Source organism: Schistocerca nitens, chromosome 6 (assembly GCF_023898315.1).
Source record: "Schistocerca nitens isolate TAMUIC-IGC-003100 chromosome 6, iqSchNite1.1, whole genome shotgun sequence".
In the NCBI taxonomy this organism is placed as follows: Eukaryota; Metazoa; Arthropoda; class Insecta; order Orthoptera; family Acrididae; genus Schistocerca; species Schistocerca nitens.
Window position 1 is genome coordinate 235,531,643 of NC_064619.1, and position 17,407 is coordinate 235,549,049.

A 17,407-nucleotide genomic window follows, 5' to 3' on the forward strand; every position below is an offset into this window, starting at 1 on the left:
CTTTGTTGAATTTCGTCCTGAAGTGTCGTTGCACTGTTATGACTGACTGATGTGAGTGCGTTTCAAGCACGACATACGCTTTCTCGGCTCCTGTCGCCATTTTGTCTCACTGCGCTCTCGAGCGCTCTGACGGCAGAAACCTGAAGTGCGGCTTCAGCCGAACAAAACTCTATGAGTTTTTCTACGTATCTGTTGTGTGTCGTGACCATATGTCAATGAATGGAGCTACAGTGAATTTATGAAATCGCTTCAATCATTTGTAATAACCCTGTACTTTGTTTCAGAGACTGCAGTCTAATACGCGCTGTTTCATGCACCCACAGCTACAGTATTCATGGTTTCCTCCTAGAGGGTGGTATTGTTCCTCATACGTCATTTCCTAGCGCCCTCTCCTGCCACAGTAACTGGTAAGTTTGTGTCCAATTCACTTCTCTTGCTGACTCATCTCGTAGTGGAAGTAATACAATGTTGTACACAATGGTTCCATATTCGAATCGAGAGTTTGCCGACATAGTATTTACTTACGGAAAAGCAAATGGAAACGGGCGGCGGGAGCAAGGTTGTATTAGGAGACCTATCCGACAAAAACCACAGTACTGATTCTCTGTAACAGTATTTCGCCGTTAGTCTGAGACATGGTCGTTTCAGGAAGCAAGAAATGATGAAGGACGTACCCGAAATGTTCGGACACCAGACTTGGAGGAAAATGAGATTAACACTATGGAAGGCCACCGCCGTGTCAATACCAGACAGGTGGCCCGCCAGTAAGCCAGACGACCGTATGAATATTCTCCATGACTATTGTTACTACCCTTTTCACTTACAGCGTATGCAGGGCTTACTAGCGACGGACTTTCCACATCGGGAGCAGTTTTGTCACTGGTTTCTTCACCAGGCAACCACGATTCAAGGATCTGTATCATCCATCCTATTCACAGGTGGACCACCTTTACGCCGAGTGATATCTTCAACTTTCACAACAGGCAGTAATCTGTGGGATAGTATGCAGAATCCCCATGGCATGGTGACAGCATGTCATCAGCGTCGGTACAGCCGGAGTATGCGGGCCAATACAATTTGCGACTGTATTTTGGGACGAGGCTTCCTTCCACGTCGCCTAACAGGCCGGAACTATCAGCATTTCTTGCGGGTGAATTTGTGTCCCCAGCTGGAAGAAGTGCCATTGATGATTCGAAGGGTTATGTGGCTGTTACATGATAGTGCTCCAGCCCACTTGGCCGTTAACGTCAGGACGCATCTCAATCGTGGCTTCCCTGGTCGATGAATCAGACGAAGGGGTGCAATTGCATGGCCTGCTCGTTCACCGGATCTCAATCAGCGCGATTTCTGGTTATGTATCCATCTCAAAAGTATCGAGTATGCAGAGTCCATTTCAGATGTGGAGACACTGAAGCAGCGCATTCATGCTGCCTTGGCACTGTTCGGATGCATCCTGGCCGATGTGAACGTGTGAGACAGAACATACTACGGGGCGTACACGCACGTGTTGAGGAACATGGAAACCATTTTCAGTACATACTGTAAATAAGGCTGCGTAGTACTACGCATATTAGACCGTAATCTCTGTAACAATGTATGATTGAATAAATGGTCGCTACCATGGAAACCATGCATTTCCTGACATAAGTTCATTAGACCTCTTTTGTTCCGTACCGTGTCATCGACCAATCCCTACAGTTTGTACACGGTTGAAAAAATCACTCTGAATAACAACACAGTTTTATCCCTGCTCAATGTGACAGAAGGACCATACAAAACTGTAAGCAGAACGAAAAACTGTTAATGTCCTATAGCTACTTGTACATATAAAAACTGCTTTTAAACCAGATTCACACTGAGGCGTAAAGGAATCGTCAAGAAGAATAACCAGTACTGCCGCAGCGACTGAGCAGCGCCGCTGTTTGGTGGGAGCAGTTAGCGCGGACCACGGCGGGGCAGTCACTTTTGGAGTACAGGTTATTGCTCCCGTTTTACTATCCCTTTTAAAATATACTGATAAAATGAATATCGCACTAGACTAATCTGGAACTGCTCGATCGACTGGACACGTAAAATTCTGCCTCAAATAATTATTTCGTTTGTAACGAGAAATAAACCGGCACTTTCCGTCGACAGTGGGTGTCACACGAAAGACGTATTGAACAGTATTTGTTTGGGACGACTTTCGCTACACATCGCAAAAACTAAATGGCAAATATCTGCAGAAACATCAGAGAAAATATCTGACGACTCTTAGGAGGGACATCCTATACAACAATAAGAGGTAAAATTTGTATTTTAGGCCACTGGAAATATTTCGAAAGTGATAAAAGCGACACTCGACCGGCAGTCATCAAAAGACCTTTTATTAGACGGAGAAAAAGAATTTATACACTAAGAAGATACTAAAAATGGTTCAAACGGCTCTGAGCACTATGGGACTCAACTGCTGTGGTCATAAGTACCCTAGAACTTAGAACTACTTAAACCTAACTAACCTAAGGACAGCACACAACACCCAGCCATCACGAGGCAGAGAAAATCCCTGACCCCGCCGGGAATCGAACGCGGGAACCCGGGCGTGGGAAGCGAGAACGCTACCGCACGACCACGAGATGCGGGCGAAGATACTAAAGATCAATTTCGTGACTAAGAAACGACAGAAGGTTCTGAAGATTATATTTAGTGTGAGCTATAAATGATGGTTTATTATTTACATACGTTTGACCTGTTTAGAAGGTCGTGTGTCGTCTTCAGATGGTGATTATACATATCTTTTACATTTCTTTGTGTTATTGCAAGCTGAAATTTCACTAAAAAAATTTCTTCTAATTTCACGTCCCTCACAACGAAAAGTAGTTAATGATCCTTATTTGAATACGCTACTTTCTTTAACTAAATTGAAGGGAAAATCGATCTGGAGTTTGACAGAACTCTTTTTTAATGTCGTTCTGTTTTGGACCAAAAAAAAAAAAAGCAAAACAAGCACTCCGCCTTCAGGCCTCGAGTGGCCTACCGGGATAATCCGACCGCCGTGTCATCCTCGGTGGAGGATCCGGATAGGAGGAGCGTGTGGTCAGCACACCGCTCTCCCGGTCGTCATGATGGTATTCTTGACCGAAGCCGCTACTATTCGGTCGAGTAGCTCCTCAATTGGCATCACAAGGCTGAGTGCACCCCGAAAAATGGCAACAGCGCATGGCGGCCTTGATGGTCACCCATCCTAGTGCCCACCACGCCGGACAGCGCTTAACTTCGGTGATCTCACGGGAACCGGTGTAACCACTGCGGCAAGCCGTTGCCAATTTAGGACCAGCTATACGAAATTTACGTCAAAGCCACCAAGCACAGTTTGATACTCAACACGAATCTGTTATTGCATACCAAGCAGAAGTGGAAGGCTAACAAAAGTCGAGCTGCAATTAAATCTGGATAACAAAGAACAGATTGGTATCGTCCGACATTACTGAGCTGGTCAATAATCAGTAACATGCGTATGGCTGTTGATGAGCAGGGAACATCGTCATACATAAAAACTGTTTAATTCGAATCAGCAGTAGTACTGATTCGTTGAACTAATTCCTCTCCAAGAAAAACCTCGTAATTAACGAGAATAAGGAATAACGCTTTAGATCAGGAGTTGTCAGAGACGCGTGCTTAGATGAACCATTAATGAATATCAGTTAGCTACCTATCAATACGTCTCTTGAACTGAACACTACATCCCATAATAAATATATCCATTTGACTATTTAATTAAAACTGCGTATTGGCCGCTCCGTAGTTACAAGCAAGAGTAAAAATCAACAAGTTACATGTTTTTACATTACTTGAAAAAGAAGTCGTCAATTACGAACGTAAAATATAGGCATCTTATTTAAGTTAAGCATTTCTCATTCAGATCACAGAACAACTAGCAGAGGTTCGTACATGAAACTTTTTAATGCCATTAAAAACACACTGAAGATGAGATAAGAATTATATCTTATCTTCTTCGCAATTCTTTTCGTGTAAGAGTCATAATTAGTAAAATTTAAATAACACATGACATGCAAGATAATAATAAAGTAATAAGGTAAAAGACGCAATGGCGCGAAGTGGACGTGCTCAGAAAACAGAGCAAAGAAGAATTTAATTAAAACCTGCAAGAGACGCTCCGTTCGCAATTCCTCAACTAATGTTCTCGTACCTTGAGGTATGATGAAACTTAAGAAAGAAGGCAGAGGAAGGCAAAATACTAATGTTTCTGAGAATAGTTTCAAGAACAATTTATCGTAGAAGTAAGAGAAATGAGTTTCTATCTGTCTCTGGTTTGCTCCAGCATCAGTTTCTGGTAACACAATTTTGCTTCACATAAAGTTCGAATTAAATAGTTATTTCCGAAGTGACATAAGAAACTGAAATAATGCTATAAAGTGGAGATTAGCTTTAAAATTTTAATCTGTCGTGATCTTAGCTTCAGCAAATAATACAAAATTAAATATCACGCATAAATACTTAAAACCAAACAGCTTAGTAATATCAATAAGAATACATGACTGATAATAACTACCTAAGATCAACTGTTAAGAAGAAAGTTGTACCATGAACTAACCTATGATGCACAAGGTACTCCAGTTATTCTCCATTGTTCAGTGAAGATAACAAATAAGGTGGGAAGTCAATGAATTTCGCAGCGCTAGCAAACATCTACGTTGTGTTAGAAAAAGTAATTAGAATTTTCTTACTTCGCATGTTATATTGATCCGATTCACGTGATATTTTCGTCGTGATGATAAACATGTCTCAAAAGTATCTGTACAGTGGTGGCTGTAATGGATGTTTAGTGTGTTCTCAGCAGTCAAAACCGTTATACCTTTTATGGTAGTATCGCTGACTATTTATTTTGTATTATAACGGATCAGAGGATTTGCATTAATCTTTGCTATAATAACGGAATAATGGGCGGCGAAGTTTTATAAATGTTAAATATTGCTTCTGGTGAGTCTGTTATGAGTAAAACAAAGATTCACGAGTGATATAAGCGTTTCCAAAAAGGGTGTCAAGATGATGATGATGAGCGTCCTGGTCTCCACGGTACAGAATCAACAGATCAAACCGTGGAAAAAGTGAAAGAAATGATTATGAACGATCGCCGAGCGCAGTCAGAGAAGTCGTTAATGATATTGGCATTTCAAAAGACTCATAACATGAAATTTTTCGGATGTTTTGGATATGAGCCATGTGACAGCAAAACGTGCACCAACACTGTTGGATTTCCAATAAAAGCAGCGAAGAATGCAAGTTGTTGAGGAATCACTATAAAAAGTCAGCAAAGATACGGAATCACTGAACGTGTCATAACAGCTGATGAAACATGGGTTTACGGATGTCGAAAGTAAGGTTTAATCATCTCAGTGGAAGCATTCTGAATCGGCAAGACTGAAAAAATCTCGACGAGCGTGGTCAAATGTGAAGGCTATGCTTACTGCGTTCCTCAATTTTAACGACATAAAACTCAGTGAGTTCTTGCAACAAGGACAGACTGTCAATAGGGAGTACTGACTACACGTTTAACGCCGTTTGCTTGAATCCCGAAACACGCTCGGAACTATAGCGAAACAATTCATGGCTTCTGGACCACGGTTATGTACCCGCAGACACTTCGTTGCTTTATCGTGAAATTTTGACAAAAAATGTTGTAAAGATGCCCCTGCCTCCAAACTCAAGAGACTTGATCCCATGGCCGGCCGCGGTGGTCTAGCGGTTCTAGGCGCGCAGTCCGGAACCGCGAGACTGCTACTGTCGCAGGTTCGAATCCTGCCTCGGCATGGATGTTTGTGCTGTCCTTAGGTTAGTTAGGTTTAAGTAGTTCTAAGTTCTAGGGGACTGATGACCACAGATGTTAAGTCCCATAGTGCTCAGAGCCATTTGAACCAACTTGATCCCATGAGACTTTTCTCTGATTCTCCAAACAAAGAAGCCCTCGTAGACGAGATTGCAAACACATCGATTAGAAGGCTGGAAAGCTATTTCTGAAATCGAGCTCGAAAAGTGTTTCAAGGATTGGAAAAGCGCTGGCGAAAGTGTATAATATCTAACAGGACGAATTTGATGGACATGATATTGATGTATACGAATAAAAAAAATTTGCCTCTCTCTCTTTTTTTTTTTTTTTTTTTTTTTTTTTTTGTTTACACACACACACACCTCGTATATCGGATGGCACCTCCTTCTGAATTTATACATTCCTGTTTGGATATTAGTACCATTCGCACAGTATTAAGTGCCAATATTGAGCACTACAACTGATATCACCCCAAGTTGAATGAGCTCTGTTTTCAGTGGGTCCTTCTGTAAGATTACTGTAACTGGAACATGTGCGATATCTCCAACTCATCATATTTGCAACAGTTTTGCTTCTTCTCCATTATTTCTACTCCTTCAGCTGTTTCCAATAGTGCCCAGTTCTTCACACCCAGAATTCTTGAGTCGTAAGGAACAAACCTTTTTTCATAGAACATGGGGCTTTTACAAATGTATTAGATAACTATTTTTGGGTTTCAAACTACGCGCTGGATAACAAAGTCATCATTGACAATCTAGTGGGATAGAAACCTTTAACCTCTCTGAAGTTTCATTACACACACTTTGCACGTCACTTGGAAGCGAATATAGTTCGTTTGTCGCTTAGTTTCAAATACACTGCCCAACAGAATTAAAGAATCACTTTTTCGAAACGGCGTAATTGTGTCCCACTGCGACGCTCAAGTTGCAAATGTGGTTCACAGGTGGCTATAACCTTCCTCTCTAATAGTCCAAAGGCGTGGCGCCCTGCGACATCTCCCTCAGGCTCGGCGACGCTTTAAACAGCAAGGTTTTGCCACATGCGGAAAAAAGACCGGAGCTCAGAAGTTTGTGTGACGTCTAAAGATGGTTAACGGTGTCATATACTGGCTCTAAAATTCACCACAATTATGCTGAACGCCACCGTGGTCCTGCCACAGGATAGGAAAGTTGTCATCATCTTGCAGGCGGTTGTGGTCGAGCGGTTCTAGGCGCTTCAATCCGAAACAGCACAGCTGCTACGGTCGCAGGTTCGAATCCTGCCTCGGGCATGGATGTGTGTGATGTCCTTAGGTTAGTTAGGTTTAAGTAGTTCTAAGTCTAGGGGACTGTTGAGTCCCATAATGCTTAGAGCCATTTGAACCATTTTTGTCATCATCTTACCCACATTTCATTCCTTCTTTTGACGCTTCTGGGAGGGAGGTCAGCACTCCGACGCCCATCGTTGAAATCATGTGTTTTTCTTATGGGCGGCCTAGAAAAGCATTTTCAGACACACCGCCGATCAGAATCGACACGAAAGACGTTCATGGAGTGGCACAATTGGGGTCAATGAAACCCATCTTTTCTTGAGACATTGATTTCCCCAGATTTCCCGGTCGATAACGACAGTCCGCAGTACGATGAGCAACAGCACGACGTTGTTGACAATGTTTGACACTGTTGACACCTCCTGGGCGATTCAAGTCTTCTCCACGGACATTACAGTGCTGCAACCCCCACTGAACTTGATTTCACCCCTCCGGAGTGAAGTGAGACCGCAAGTTTTGCTCTGGTACACAGGGTGGGAGCACTATGGATAGTTCAAAACCATTCGACGAAATTTGAACGTGATCCGAAGCAACCAAGGGTGATTATGTTTTCCAGGCCTTCAGTTCCACACTCTAGTATGACTTGATCACAGAGGGCTGCAACATTGACACATGTGTAAACACAACGGCAAAGGGGTCTCTCTGTGGCCCTCCAGTTCAATAAAACCTTCATGCATGTGTCAATGTTGCACCCCTCCATGATCACAGCACACGAGTCCGTGGAACACGGGCACTAAGAAAGCATAAGCACACTTGCTACTTCTGATCAAGCTAGAATGTCGTTGAATGGTTCTGAACGGTTCCTAGTTGTTGCAGCCTGCGCATCAGGATAAAAACTGCGGTCGCACTGCACCCCAAAGGGGCGAGATCACGTTCAATACCGTTTCTAGGCCACAATGTCCTTAGAGAAGAGTTGATGTGTCAGGGAGATGCCAGCAGTATCAAAGATTGTCGAGAACGTTTAAATATTGCTCATCGCACTGCAAACTATCACTTTCGGACACAAATTGTGTGGGAATCGACGTCCCAAGGAACGGGGTGATTTTACTGACGCCCTTGCTTGCTCAGTATGGGCACCCTCTACAACGTGGCAAACGGCCACACGTATGTGCGACGTGTATGTGTACACAACGACAGGATACCGCTTTGCAAACCTGTTCGTTTGGTTGCCCACCTTCAGGGCCAAACTAATTCAATGTAGCAATACGGAGCGGGAGATTTGTCTACATATTCTGACACGCCTGCCTCATAGTGGTGCTCTTTGAAGCTACGTCACGGGTGCTTATCGAGAACTGAAACTCGGAGAGATGTCCTATTGCCCGATGTGTGTCACTTTTCTGTATATCTTCTGGTTTCGCGCAGTCGTCTTCCGGCCTGCCGGTGTGGTCGAGCGGTTCTAGGCGCTTCAGTCTGGAACCGCGCTGCTGCTACGGTCGCAGGTTCGAATCCTGCCTCGGGCATGGATGTGTGTGATGTCCGTAGGTTAGTTAGGTTTAAGCAGTTTTAAGTTCTAGGGGACTGATGACCTCAGATGTTAAGTCCCATAGTGCTTAGAGCCATTTGAACCATTTAGTAGTCTTCCGAAACCGCGGGGGTAGTTATGAATATCTCTGTTCAAGATTTATTTACAGCTAAACCATCGTATCTTGGACACCCTCATTTATGCCATAGAGGACAAATACATCATCCAGGCCGGGTATTAGAGCGCTAGTTTGTTTCTTTAGAGTTTGACGATGCACACTTCAACACGATCTCATCAGTCTGCAAAGCAGCAAATACTGAGCTGATATTTTTGCCTATTTGTATGAGCAGCGGGTTTGGTGTATCAGTGAGCTCTCCAACATAATGTCCATGTATCTGGATGTTCTAGGAATTTTGCAATCCATTTCATTCATAAATAATTTAATGCTACATTGTGTACAAATGGAAAGGAAGTACCAGTTAATAATTGGTTCGTTTGACGTGATCATCATCATACAAACGGAAGAATACATCGAAACGAAAGAAGAAATTATTCGGGATCTGTGCCTGGTACCATAACAATTTCCATTCGTTTTATTTTATTTCATTCATTTCAGTTCTCTTAGAGGCACCTGCGGACTGCAATATTATGACATGTGCTAGAGTCGACTAAATTATTTTCTAAAAATGATATGAAATGTTTGCCATGTAAACGTGCGACTTTGATCCCTGTGTAGCACTAAACGCAACGTGAAGGTTCATCTCCGTGTACGGGAAATACGTGTCAGTCATACACAAAGTCTCCACAGGCGGAGCTGCTCCTCGCGAGACTTCGCACGTTGTGTCGTCATCGGGCAACCGGTTTACGCGCTACCATGCGAAAATACATATCAATGACGGATATCGATTTGTGAAGATGCTACTACTAAGGAAATATGAAATAGGCTGCGTTAAACCAAAACTGCGATGAAGAACACATATTTTATTATAGCTGTAAAACGAGACATTTATGTTATTAGCGCGTAACGAAATGTGATACTTCAGGTTTTCCTGGTGATCTGTCAAATACACGACTCTCGGGTTTGCCACAAAGTCACGAGAAAGCCGCTCGTAGCTGCTTCTGGTGACTGCTGTTCCTTAGCAACTGGGGAGAAGCAAAACCAGCTGTATGTGGTGTGATGCGGCTGCTGGCAAGCAGCGACCGACAAGGCGGCAGCAGCAACCAACTGAAGATGTCGAGCAGTTGCCTCGATCACATAGTATGAGATCTCCAAAACGTGGCCGGACGGCAGACTCAAGAACCGTACACAAAAGTGACAAAATATTTAATAACTGCCCTCGAACTACTGCTAGGTGCAGAATGTTCTTCGGTATTAGGTTTTAATGCTGCGACATCTCTATATTTCTCATACTTTTCATGAAAGGAAAAGCAGCAATTAATAATGAAACGTTGACCAAAGCTAGAAGTTAGACAAATCTACACCTGTACGCAACAAACCTCCATAAAATATGCCTGTTGTGCGATCTCGATGAAAGAGTTGTATGTTGGCCACAAATAGCTGGAAGCCGCCTTGGACACTCTCGACCGGCTTCATAGTGTTTCTGAGATGGAGTGACGCATTATGGGCCCTCTGACGAAAGTACCGTCACGGGAAGGGGAGAAACAGGATGCACTCACGCTGAGTATCCCGGCAGGAACTTCCCACCAATTGGAGGACGGCTTTCAAGGAGCAACTGAGAGCACGGGTTTCAGTCAGCTGCAGATCGTCGCTCACTTCGGCACCAACGACATTTGTCGCTTCGGCTCAGAGACCATTCTCAGCTCTTACCAGAAACGGGCGGAAGTGGTGAAGGCAGCTACAAGGAGCGTTCAGTGAGCAATGCAATATTTTTTTTCTAAAAAAATGGTTGGTTTTATTCAGGATTCCAAAACACCATGTTCTTCCCTACTCTTTTGCCTACAAAACTCTAGTTTTCCACATAATCTCTGTTCAATGTGATGGCTTTACGCCATATTACTGGCAGGGTAACACTCTACTGGTCCAGGATGGATCCAACAGCTTGTTGCATCAATAACCTCCCCATCAGCCACGTAGTACTTCGCGTGGAGTGCATCCTTCATTGAGCTAAACATATGAAAGTCAGAAGGTGTGAGCTCAGGGCTGTAGGGTGAATGAGGGAGAACAGTCTGATGAATTCTTGTGAACTCCTCTTGGATGGGCAGACTTGTGTGACGGCTTGGTTGTCAAGGAGAAGGGAAGTTCGTTAGATTTTTGTGGCAATGAACACACTGAAATCCTTTCTTCAATTTCCTGAGGATATCACAGTACACTTCAGAGTTGATTGTTGCACCATGAGGGAGGACATCAACAGAATTACCCCTTCAGATTTCCAGAAGACTGACGTCATGACCCTATCGGCTGGGTGTGGTTCGAAGTGATGAATCGATGTGACAATGTTCGACAAAAATTTGTCAGGAACAACCTCATAACACACAAGCAATGCCGTACAGATTCCAGAATGAGATTTTCACTCTGCAGCGGAGTGTGCGCTGATATGAAACTTCCTGGCAGATTAAAACTGTGTGCCCGACCGAACTCGAACTCGGGACCTTTGCCTTTCGCGGGCAAGTGCTCTACCAACTGAGCTACCGAAGCACGACTCACGCCCAGTACTCACAGCTTTACTTCTGCCAGTACCTCGTCTCCTACCTTCCAAAGTTTCATATCAGCGCACACTCCGCTGCAGAGTGAAAATCTCATTCTGGAAACATCCCCTAGGCTGTGGCTAAGCCATGTCTCCGGAATATCCTTTCTTTCAGGAGTGCTAGTTCTGCAAAGTTCGCAGGAGAGCTTCTGTAAAGTTTGGAAGGTAGGAGACGAGATACTGGCAGAAGTAAAGCTGTGAGGATGGGGCATGAGTCGTGCTTGGGTTGCTCAGTTGGTAGAGCACTTGCCCGCGAAAGGCAAAGGTCCCGAGTTCGAGTCTCGGTCGGGCACACGGTTTTAATCTGCCAGGAAGTTTCATGCCGTACAGATTGTTCTTCGTTGCTCTTCACGGCATTCTGTGAGGCGATAAGGAACGCAGCGAGTACACATATTTGAGTACCCCAACTGGTGTGTCAGCACTACCAAAAAAATGGTTCAAATGGCTCTGAGCACTATGGGACTCAACTGCTGTGGTTATCAGTCCCCTAGAACTTAGAACTACTTAAACCTAACCAACCTAAGGACATCACACACATCCATGCCCGAGGCAGGATTCGAACCTGCGACCGTAGCAGTCGCACGGTTCCAAACTGCGCGCCTAGAACCGCGAGACCACCGCGGCCGGCTGTCAGCACTAACAACAGAGACGTCCAGTTCAGCAGCTATGTGTGTGACTGTGAGCTTTTGATCGCCTCGAATGAGAGAATCCACACGTTCCAACATTTCAGGAGCACAGCTGTGTTCAGCTGGCCGGCACATGTGAGATCGGACACGTGAGCGCGGCCTTGTTATAATTATGACAGATGGCTCGCCCAGCACTCACCATGCTTTTGTTCCTGCCAGGTCTACGTAGACATTCTGCAAGCGCCTATGAATATCTGCCAGGTTTTCCGCAAAAAGAAACTCTACGACAGCTCTCTGCTTCGAACGTACCTTCGTTACAGACGCAATTTTTAAGTCTACGTACCCGGCCGTTGGGGCCGAGCGGTTCTAGGCGTTTCACTCCGGAACTGCACTGATGCTACGGTCGCAGGTTCGAATCCTGCCTCGGGCATGGATGTGTGTGCTGTCCTTAGGTTAGTTAGGTTTAAGTAGTTCTAACTCTAGGGGACCGATGAACTCAGATGTCACGTTCCATACTGCTTAGAGCCATTTGAAGTCTACGTAAAGCGCCGCCACCCATCGCAAATTCATGAAACTCGACGGGCTGAAGCGGGAATATATCACGATGTACCACAGCAAATTCTTCATTTCTTTAACCGAAATTGGCTAAGAAAAAATAATGTGTTGTATTACTTATTGCATGCCCCTCGCAGCTTCACTCGTGAGTTATCTGCACAACTGCCAGTTTGCAGAATCTTGCCGAGGTCTTATTGCGGCCCGCTTGCTTGACATACGTAACGTCAATCAACGTGTCGATGATACCTTCTATTCAATCTCTCGTGAAACCTTATGGCGTCGATACTGAAGACGACATGTTGAAAGCAAAAATTTTAAACTGCGTATTTAAAAACGTATTCATGATGGATCCTACTACGATATCAATGTGCGATCGCCACACAGGCTCGCGTCTGAGCGATATCGATATTAGCACATTCGACATCGAAAAAATTAAAAATTCTTAAAGTGAAGGACGTACCAGGCCCTCACAGGATTCCAGTTAGGTTTTAAATTCAATACGCCACGAAATTAACTCCTTTTCGCCCTCATATTTATTGAGAATCGCTTAGTCACCGAATAGTACCTTTTGACTGGAAGAGAGCACAGGTCTCTCCTGTTTACAGAAAGAGTAATATATCGGATGTACAGACGTACAGGTGTCCATCTGTTGCACTACACTAGAGCCTATTGTGACCTAAAAAATTATGGTTTTCCTGGAGGAAAACAAACTTCTGTCTGTGAATCAGCACCGATTCGTAAAATGTCACAAGTGTGAAACACAGCTTGCTTTATTCATAGACGGCGTCTTGCAAACAACAAGCGCAGAAGAACCGATAGACTGAGTCTTCCTATATTTCAGTGAGACGTTCGATACTGTACCACCTCCACGACAACTAACCAAGATGCGATGAGATTATCTTCACAAACATGTGGTGGACTGGAGGAAAATTTGAATAATAAAACTAAGTACATTACACGGGACGGAGAACATTCCAAGCAACGAAATTACTGTCGGATGTGTCCCAAGGAAGCGTAATACGACCTCTTACACAGATGAGATGATCATTGCTCTCTGAATGCCCCTCATAGGGTTGCGGGTAAGTGAAACGGCAAGGAAGGTATTGACAAAGGACAGGAATGTTTCTCGTAGGCCTATTCCAACTTGTCAAAGGTCACACTCGCGGTTTCCCCAAGTTTTACACAAAGCTTGATGGCATAACGTTGCTCTAAATTCCGCTGTTCCATTTTCGTAGCACACAACAAAAACACAATGTCACTGATGGAGCTCTCAAAACATCACGTGATGGTTGTACGGATCCGTAACTCGGGCTGAGCATCTGGTAGGGATGAACACATCGGCCTACACAAGTGGAACAACACAGCGTTGCCAGATCGCTCGCAGTGTAGTCAGTCTTATAACTTCTCTGACGCACCCCATACACATTGCCGTAACCACATATCATTTCACAGGTGCCCGTGGTGTGGACGTAATCGAGTGCATCCTTTTTGTGTAGAACAAAATCTTTTATTACGTATTGACTGACGAAAGAGGTCTGTACACCATTTCTCCTTAGAATTATGCTTATGCGCTAAGTGACCTCAGAAACAAAAGTTTGCTTGTATGGGCGAGATGTTTACACCACCCCAGAAGACTGGAGAACCAGGCAGTAGAATAGGCAAATTATTTACTGATTTGGATTTTCTTTCCCGTGATAATGAGTTTATCCCAAGTTTAGCCAGAATTAGTCACCATGTGCAGACAGTGAAAGCCAGGAGAGTCTACCATAGGGCGGGCCAAGCACTTCTTCGGTGAATGAATCCAGTAAATATGCAGGGACGTCAATTATGTTAGCTCCATTTTAACTGCCTTGCATTTTTCACTGACGACAACTCTCTCACCCTAAGACTGGGATAAAGTCAACAGTATAACGTTTAATCATCCGGCAAGATTATCACCTTCAGTGTTAGGAAATGAAAACACAAGTTCGAGAAGCTTACACACAAAGTACACAAAACAGACGCCATTCTGGATGCGAAATAAGTAATGGTGAACCTTTTGTCAGAGGAACTCGATGAAGCCGCCGTCTCAGTTCTGGGCAAAAGTCCGAAATTCGCAACTACGTCTAAGAGAAGAAATTGTCAGTGGCGTCAGAGCATCCTCGTTTCCTCTTCCGAAGGTACAGATCGAAGAAGTAAGACAGGATTTGACGAGAATGCCACGGAAATCGAAACCACCCAACAGCAACATATCGGCACTGGACAGTGAAGTTCTTAATGACTTCCAGAAACGAAAGCATCGTGATGACAAAAGCAAAAAAGGGGAATGCTACAGTTGTTACGGACGCTGTGGAATACCACTCGAGGATGAGGCCACTATTAGCTGATCCTGTGTGTCGCAAGTTAGGAAGCCATCCGACCAAAAGAATCGTTCGTAAAGCGAAAAAACTGTTAGACTCCAGAATGGAAAGCTCTGTTACCAAAGCAGACTTGGAATCAATTCACGTCTCAAGAATCTTGTTTGGGATTTCGCTCCGTTCATCTTCACATTATAACGTTAATACACCTGTTTGACGAGTGTCGGTAATGAGAAATAATTTCTGTGGGAGTCTGATAGATCGTTTCTGAGCATGGTATAGCCACCACGAAGTCCACGTCCCGCATATTTCTGTCAGGACCATTCTCAACAACTCTAATGTGTGATCGCAGTACCGTGAAACACACGAAAACTACACAGCGTCTCGAAAAGACTCGTCCCATTTCACAAAACTGTTTCTTCCACATGAATGAAGATAGAAATTTCGGGTGAATTTTAGAGTTCGCACAAAATTTAAAAGTTTACCATGGTGCCTGTTGTGAGTTGACGGTTTATTTGGTCATCGGAATGGGTCTGCGCTATGCAGTTAGATAGCCAATGACGATATGGAGAGGGCTGGACACCAGTGGTCGTTATGGAGGCTCCATATCTGGGCTAAAACAGATGACACAATGTAAAGACGTTAACAGATAATTATTTTCGGCAGTATGTGTTACTTTGTAGGTAGTTGTGAATCGTAAGTTGCACTGCTGTTGTTGTTGTTGTTGTTGTTGTGGTCTTCAGTCCTGAGACTGGTTTGATGCAGCTCTCCATGCTACTCTATCCTGTGCAAGCTTGTTCATCTCCCAGTGCCTACTGCAACCTACATCCTTCTGAATCTGCTTAGTGTATTGATCTCTTGGTCTCCCTCTACGATTTTTACCCTCAACGCTGTCCTCCAATGCTAAATTTGTGATCCCTTGATGCCTCAAAACATGTCCTACCAACCGATCCCTTCTTCTAGTCAAGTTGTGCCACAAACTTCTCTTCTCCCCAATCCTATTCAATACCTCCTCATTAGTTACGTGATCTACCCACCTTATCTTCAGCATTCTTCTGTAGCACCACATTTCGAAAGCTTCTATTCTCTTCTTGTCCAAACTGGTTATCGTCCATGTTTCACTTCCATACATGGCTACACTCCATACAAATACTTTCAGAAACGACTTCCTGACACTTAAATCTATACTCGATGTTAACAAATTTCTCTTCTTCAGAAACGATTTCCTTGCCATTGCCAGTCTACATTTTATATCCTCTCTACTTCGACCATCATCAGTTATTTTACTCCCTAAATAGCAAAACTCCTTTACTACGTTAAGTGTCTCATTTCCTAATCTAATCCCCTCAGCATCACCCGATTTAATTTGACTACATTCCATTATCCTCGTTTTGCTTTTGTTGATGTTCATCTTATATCCTCCTTTCAAGACACTGTCCATTCCGTTCAACTGCTCTTCCAAGTCCTTTGCTGTCTCTGACAGAATTACAATGTCATCGGCGAACCTCAAAGTTTTTACTTCTTCTCCATGAATTTTAATACCTACTCCGAATTTTTCTTTTGTTTCCTTTACTGCTTGCTCAATATACAGATTGAATAACATCGGGGAGAGGCTACAACCCTGTCTCACTCCTTTCCCAACCACTGCTTCCCTTTCATGCCCCTCGACTCTTATAACTGCCATCTGGTTTCTGTACAAATTGTAAATAGCCTTTCGCTCCCTGTATTTTACCCCTGCCACCTTCAGAATTTGAAAGAGAGTATTCCAGTTAACGTTGTCAAAAGTTTTCTCTAAGTCTACAAATGCTAGAAACGTAGGTTTGCCTTTTCTTAATCTTTCTTCTAAGATAAGTCGTAAGGTTAGTTTGCACTGCTATGTTTACAAATAAACCGTGGACATCATATCAAGCCGATTTCGTAATTTTATTACACAAAAATCGCAATTCACTTAAGAAGTCGTCAACCACATGTACACCATCATTGCGTAGCTGTCACGTTTCATTGTATAGAAACCATTGTGAATACGGTACAAATTACAGCGTTAGCTTTCGTGTCGAGAAATTTGTGTGCATCGTTATGAAAGAAAGATTTACAGGAGATTATTTCCCTAGCTATACATAAAAAGTAAACTGCGAGTGTTGCTTAGGAGTTTTATGACATGTGTATCTTCATAATCCATACAGTGAACAATATGCATTTCATTGTAGTATTGTAGCCGAGCGGGGTAGGCGCGCGGTCAAGGACGTCTTGTCTCGGCCCGCACGGTCTAGGGCGTATTGTCACGGTCCTCGCGGCTCCCCCCGTCGGAGGTTCGAGTCCTCCCTCTGGCATGGGTGTGTGTGTCTTCCATAGCGTAAGTTCGTTTAAGTTAGATTAAGTAGTGTGTAAGCTTAGGGACCGATGATGAAAGCAGTTGGACCCATAAGATCTAAACACAAATTTACAACAACAGCAAAATAGTAGTATTGTAACTACGAATATGTCACGTATAAATTTTGAAAATAAGTAGTAATGATCCCCTTTTCTAAACATGTGCATATTAAATGCACGCAGGTGGAACATACCGTCCACAACTGTTCTGTAGACA